Source organism: Mytilus trossulus, chromosome 12 (assembly GCF_036588685.1).
Source record: "Mytilus trossulus isolate FHL-02 chromosome 12, PNRI_Mtr1.1.1.hap1, whole genome shotgun sequence".
Classification (NCBI taxonomy): domain Eukaryota; kingdom Metazoa; phylum Mollusca; class Bivalvia; order Mytilida; family Mytilidae; genus Mytilus; species Mytilus trossulus.
In genome coordinates, this window is record NC_086384.1 from 23,033,446 (window position 1) to 23,039,549 (window position 6,104).

Here is a 6,104-nt window from a genome sequence, read left to right on the forward strand (position 1 = left end):
ATGATAAGATTACAGGTGCACTCAAAAATACTGTCATGACATCTCAAGAGATTAGTGTAAACTGATCAAATGATAAGATTACTGGTGCACTCAAAAATACTGTCATGACATCTCAAGAGATTAGTGTAAACTGATCAAATGATAAGATTACAGGTGGACTCAAAAATACTGTTATGACATCTCAAAAGATAAGTGTAAACTGATCAAATGATAAGATTACTGGTGCACTCAAAAATACTGTCATGACATCTCAAGAGATTAGTGTAAACTGATCAAATGATAAGATTACAGGTGCACTCAAAAATACTGTCATGACATCTCAAGAGATTAGTGTAAACTGATCAAATGATAAGATTACTGGTGCACTCAAAAATACTGTCATGACATCTCAAGAGATTAGTGTAAACTGATCAAATGATAAGATTACAGGTGCACTCAAAAATACTGTCATGACAACTCAAGAGATTAGTGTAAACTGATCAAATGATAAGATTACAGGTGCACTCAAAAATACTGTCATGACATCTTAAGAGATTAGTGTAAACTGATCAAATGATAAGATTACAGGTGCACTCAAAAATACTGTCATGCCATCTCAAGAGATTAGTGTAAACTGATCAAATGATAAGATTACTGGTGCACTCAAAAATACTGTCATGACATCTCAAGAGATTAGTGTAAACTAATCAAATGATAAGATTACAGATGCACTCAAAAATACTGTCATGACATCTCAAGAGATTAGTGTAAACTGATCAAATGATAAGATTACAGGTGCACTCAAAAATACTGTCATGACATCTCAAGAGATTAGTGTAAACTGATCGAATGATAAGATTACAGGTGCACTCAAAAATACTGTCATGAAAAAGAGATTAGTGTAAACTGATCAAATGATAAGATTACAGGTGCACTCAAAAATACTGTCATGACATCTCAAGAAATTAGTGTAAACTGATCAAATGATAAGATTACAGGTGCACTCAAAATACTGTCATGACATCTCAAGAGATTAGTGTAAACTGATCAAATGATAAGATTACAGGTGGACTCAAAAATACTGTCATGACATCTCAAGAGATTAGTGTAATCTGATCAAATGATAAGATTACAGGTGCACTCAAAAATACTGTCATGACATCTCAAGAGATTAGTGTAAACTGATCAAATGATAAGATTACTGGTGCACTCAAAAATACTGTCATGACATCTCAAGAGATTAGTGTAAACTGATCAAATGATGAGATTACAGGTGCACTCAAAAATACTGTCATGACATCTCAAGAGATTAGTGTAAACTGATCAAATGATAAGATTACAGGTGGACTCTAGAAATACTGTCATGACATCTCAAGAGATTAGTGTAAACTGATCAAATGATAAGATTACTGGTGCACTCTAGAAATACTGTCATGACATCTCAAGAGATTAGTGTAAACTGATCAAATGATAAGATTACAGGTGCACTCAAAAATACTGTCATGACATCTCAAGAGATTATTGTAAACTGATCAAATGATAAGATTACAGGTGCACTCAAAAATACTGTCATGACATCTCAAGAGATTAGTGTAAACTGATCAAATGATAAGATTACAGGTGCACTCAAAAATACTGTAATGACATCTCAAGAGATTAGTGTAAACTGATCAAATAATAAGATTACAGGTGCACTCAAAAATACTGTCATGACATATCAAGAGATTAGTGTAAACTAAACATATTGCTTTCCTATATATAAATAAGACCGACAAACTTGTCTAACTTAAATACCAGTAAGATGTTAACAATGGCAAAAATGTTTCCTGAAATAAAATAGTGTATGTGTATCTTATTGAGTTCTACCTGAGAGATAGGATGGGACACTCTACAAGTAAACATATGTAAAAATAAAAAAACACCAAAAGAAATTACTATTTGTTTACTTTTCTGTTACTGTAAATTAAGAAATTTTTGCATGCATTTATTATTTGCGATTTTTGTCGAGCCTGCGACTTTTGTCGCAGAAAGCTCGACATAGGGATAGTGATCCGGCGGCTACGGCAGCGGCTACGGCGGCGGTGTGAGCTCACTTCTTAAAAGCTTTATATTTTAGAAGGTGGGAGACCTGGATGCTTCATACTTTGTATATGGATGCCTCATGTTACGAAGTTTCCGTCAGTCACATGTCCAATGTCCTTGACCTCATTTTCATGGTTCAGTGACTACTTGAAAAAAAAGTTAATTTTGTTTTGTTATGTTAAATTCTCTCTTATTATAAGTAATAGGATAATTATATTAGGTATGTGCGTACCTTGCAAGGTCCTCTTGCCCGTCAGACAGTTTTCATTTGACCTCGACCTCATTTCATGGATCAGTGAACAAGGTTAAGTTTTGGTGGTTAAGTCCATATCTCAGATACTATAAGCAATAGGGCTAGTATATTCCGTGTATGGAAGCACTGTAAGGTGTACATGTCCAACTGGCAGGTGTCATCTAACCTTGACCTCATTTTCATGGTTCATTGGTTATAGTTAAAATTTTGTGTTTTTGTCTATTTTATTCATACTGTATGCAATAGGTCTTCTATATTTTGTGTATGGAATGGTTGTAAGGTGTACAGGTCTACCTGGCAGGTGTCATATGACCTTCACCTCATTTATATGGTTCAATGGTCAAAGTTAAGTTTTTGAGTTTTGACCTTTTTTTCTAATACTATATGCAAAAGGTCAACTATATTTGGTGTATGGAAATAGTTCATGATCTACATGTCAGTCGTGCAGTTTTTTTTTTTTTACCTTGACCTCATTTTTTACAGTTCATTGCTCAGTGTTAAGCTTTTGTGTTTTGGTCTGTTTTTCTTAAACTATAAGCAATAAGTCAATTTCATTTGTTGTATGGAAGAATTGTTAGCTGAACATGCCTACCTGGCATGGTTCATCTGACCTTGACCTCATTTTCATGGTTCAAAGGTCAATGTTTAGTTTTCTTGGTTTATGTTAAGTTTATGTGACAGTTGTAATAAAGCTTTATTATTAGGACTATCAACATAATATCAATGATAAGAAAAGAAGGCGAGACATTTCAGTGTGTGCACTCTTGTGTCATTTAGACGAAAATGTGATTTTAATTTTTGCGATTAAAACAAAATCCTCTTTAAATCATGTAAAAAAAATCAAAATGCAAGTTCAATTATTGCTATTTTAACCCTGTTGCATTTTTCGCAATAATAAAAACATCACAATATTTTGTGAATTAACAGTATTTGAATGAAATCCTTGGTCTTCTGTGTCTTGAGGGTTTGGATTTTATTATATCCCCTGCTTCTAAAAAAGGAAGAGTATGCTGGTTTTCCTCTTTGTTTTTCTGTCAGTAAATTACAAATTGTTTTTAACACGCACAGATTCAAGATTTGTGATATTTTGTACTGAGGTTTATGTTGGTAAGGACTTTTCCTAGAAAAATGTATGGTAGGTTGGACACAACATGCTATTTTATCTCTATGTAAAAGGGCTAGAGGCAATTTAATTATGTTGCAATTTAAAACATAAACTATAGTTGAAGGTTCAGGGTCAATTGTTTCCCAACTTTACCTGAATGTTTCTTTTGAATTTATTTTCAAATAATATACTTGGATGTGATCTATATATATATAAATCAACAATCATTAGTCACTGTTACTTAGAATAGAACACAAGACTATAATGTCAGTGGCGGATCCAGCCATTTCAAAAGGGGGGTTCCCAACCCAGAATAAAGGGGGTTTCCAACTATATGCTCCCATTCAAATGCACTTATCACCCCCCCCCCCCCCCCCCAAAAAAAAAAGGGGGGGGGGTCCAACACAGAAATATCAAAAGTGATGCAAGAAAAGAATGATCAGCAGGTCTATCGGGTTTGATTTTTCTGAAAAATCTGACAATCCACTTTGGAGTTACTGCCCCTGAAATGTCAATTTGTACAGAATTTCAATATAAGGCATATATCTTAAAATAAAATAGTTGTAGCAAATCTGACTTGGTGAAATCAAAGATCTGCTGGTCAAGGTATATCTGTTCTGTTATTTTCAGGAAAATTGTTAAGTTGATTTCTTAAAATTCATTTTTTAATAGCAAATTTCCATATTTTTAGCATTTAAACTATAAAGGATGGAGAGAAATGAAATTTTAAACAGTCATTTTTCTTTTCAATTGTTAAAGTAGTCCACCACATTTCTTATTTTCACCAAAATGTATGGAAATTTTTCAATGATACTGGTATGGTTCCATTCAAAATTTTAAAAAGCATGGCTGCCAGATGCAATTTTTTAATTGGATTTGACAAACACAAAGTGAAAAATTGCACTTAGTTCATATAGAATTATTAAGTTAGAAGACAACATTTTCATCTTGCTATGGATCTACAAAAGATTTTTATGTGTGTCCATTCATATGTAAAACTTTGCTGCAAAGGCCAATCTCGACTTAAATTTACCTTAAACGATTTACGAAACTACAACGATCCTCAGTTACTATGATATTGTGGCAAACAGAGCTGGTTGTTGCATTAAACCCCCATTATACATTGTAAAAGAGGAGGGGGAAATATACTGGAGTGACATTTTAGCTCATAAGTCGAAAATTAATTTGACAACACTATTGCTAAAAAAGAAAAAGAAAACATTAGTACACAAAACACAACATATAAATACAAGAAATTTAAGATTGAAAAACACGAACTCCAATAAAAGAACGGGGTTTGATCTCATGTGCTCCAGAATGGTTAGCAGATCCTGCTTCACATGTGGCACCCTTCGTGTTGCTCATGTTAGTACAACACCGGTTATAAGGCTAATTCGGCTATAACAGTTCACGATAAAAAAAAAACACACACAAAAAAAAACCAATATAGCAGGCTGGAACAAACGATTACAACTTGACTATAGCTCCTGGCTAGGAAAAGGCAGATAAATAGTTTTACAGAAACTTAAGCAGTAAAGAGCATGTGTCCAACGTTATAAACCAGTATATGACTCATGACTAACATGTTGATTTTTGCTCATCTTTTTTTTGCTCATTGCCACTTCTACTACTTTAATTTATGCTGTTTGAAGAGTCTACTTAGCTATTATAACAATGATAAGCAATCATAAATGAACCGCAATTACTCCTATAAGTATATGTGACGTATTTTAAAATAGGTCTAGTTTTGGTAATCATGTTTGTTATTTGAAGTTAATTCTCTATATCTTTTATGTATTTAAGGTTATAGGCGAAATAATTATGGAAAAACAAATTGTCATTTAAGGGTAATTAATTATAAAAGGAGTTTACTTACGATTTCTCTTTGTTGATTAAAAAGTAAATATTGACTTTCTGTATAGGCCGTGACGTCTGACTATTTTGGCAAATGGACGGTAGCTAGGTCATATATTTTCAAACTTTCTGCCCTTTCAGATTGTATCGGTCCATTACGGTTTACAAGACAATAGACGTATTTTATCCTTATGTTCTAATTTTGGCCATACATGACGACAATGTTGGCAGACTGAATCACTGTTGGCTACTTGCACCTTTTTAAAAGACTACATGTATATACCATACAGATGATTGTGGCTCATTTTGGTTTTATTCTTCCCATGAAGTAGTTCCAGAGGAGAAAATGAGTGCACGAAGGACGCAAAATGACAGCAAAATGATTGGAAAGATTAGTATTAGAAACGGCATTAGCATCCCCCCCCCCAATATTACTTCAGTATTAAAGCCTGATCATTACTAAATCCCTATCAGATCTTGCTAATTTGTCCAAACAATCTTTCCAAATAAAGTGTTCTTGAGAAAGACTATTACAAGTTAGTTATATTCTTCTATTTCGAAAAAAATATGTTTTACTGTAGGAACACGTACTAGTATTCAATTTGGAATGGCCTTGCTGGTGCTTGTTTACAGACATAAATATAAGTTGTTATCAGCAATTTGTCTCCGTTTTAAATAGGACTAGGTAATAGCCGTTTTCACGACACAGAGAATTAAAAATCACCGAATGGCGCAGGGTGATAAATTGCTCGGCAATTAAACACAAACTATGCTAAACATTGATGTTTTTAACGGGTTGCTTGTTTCGCTATTTCAATGCATAAACCAAAT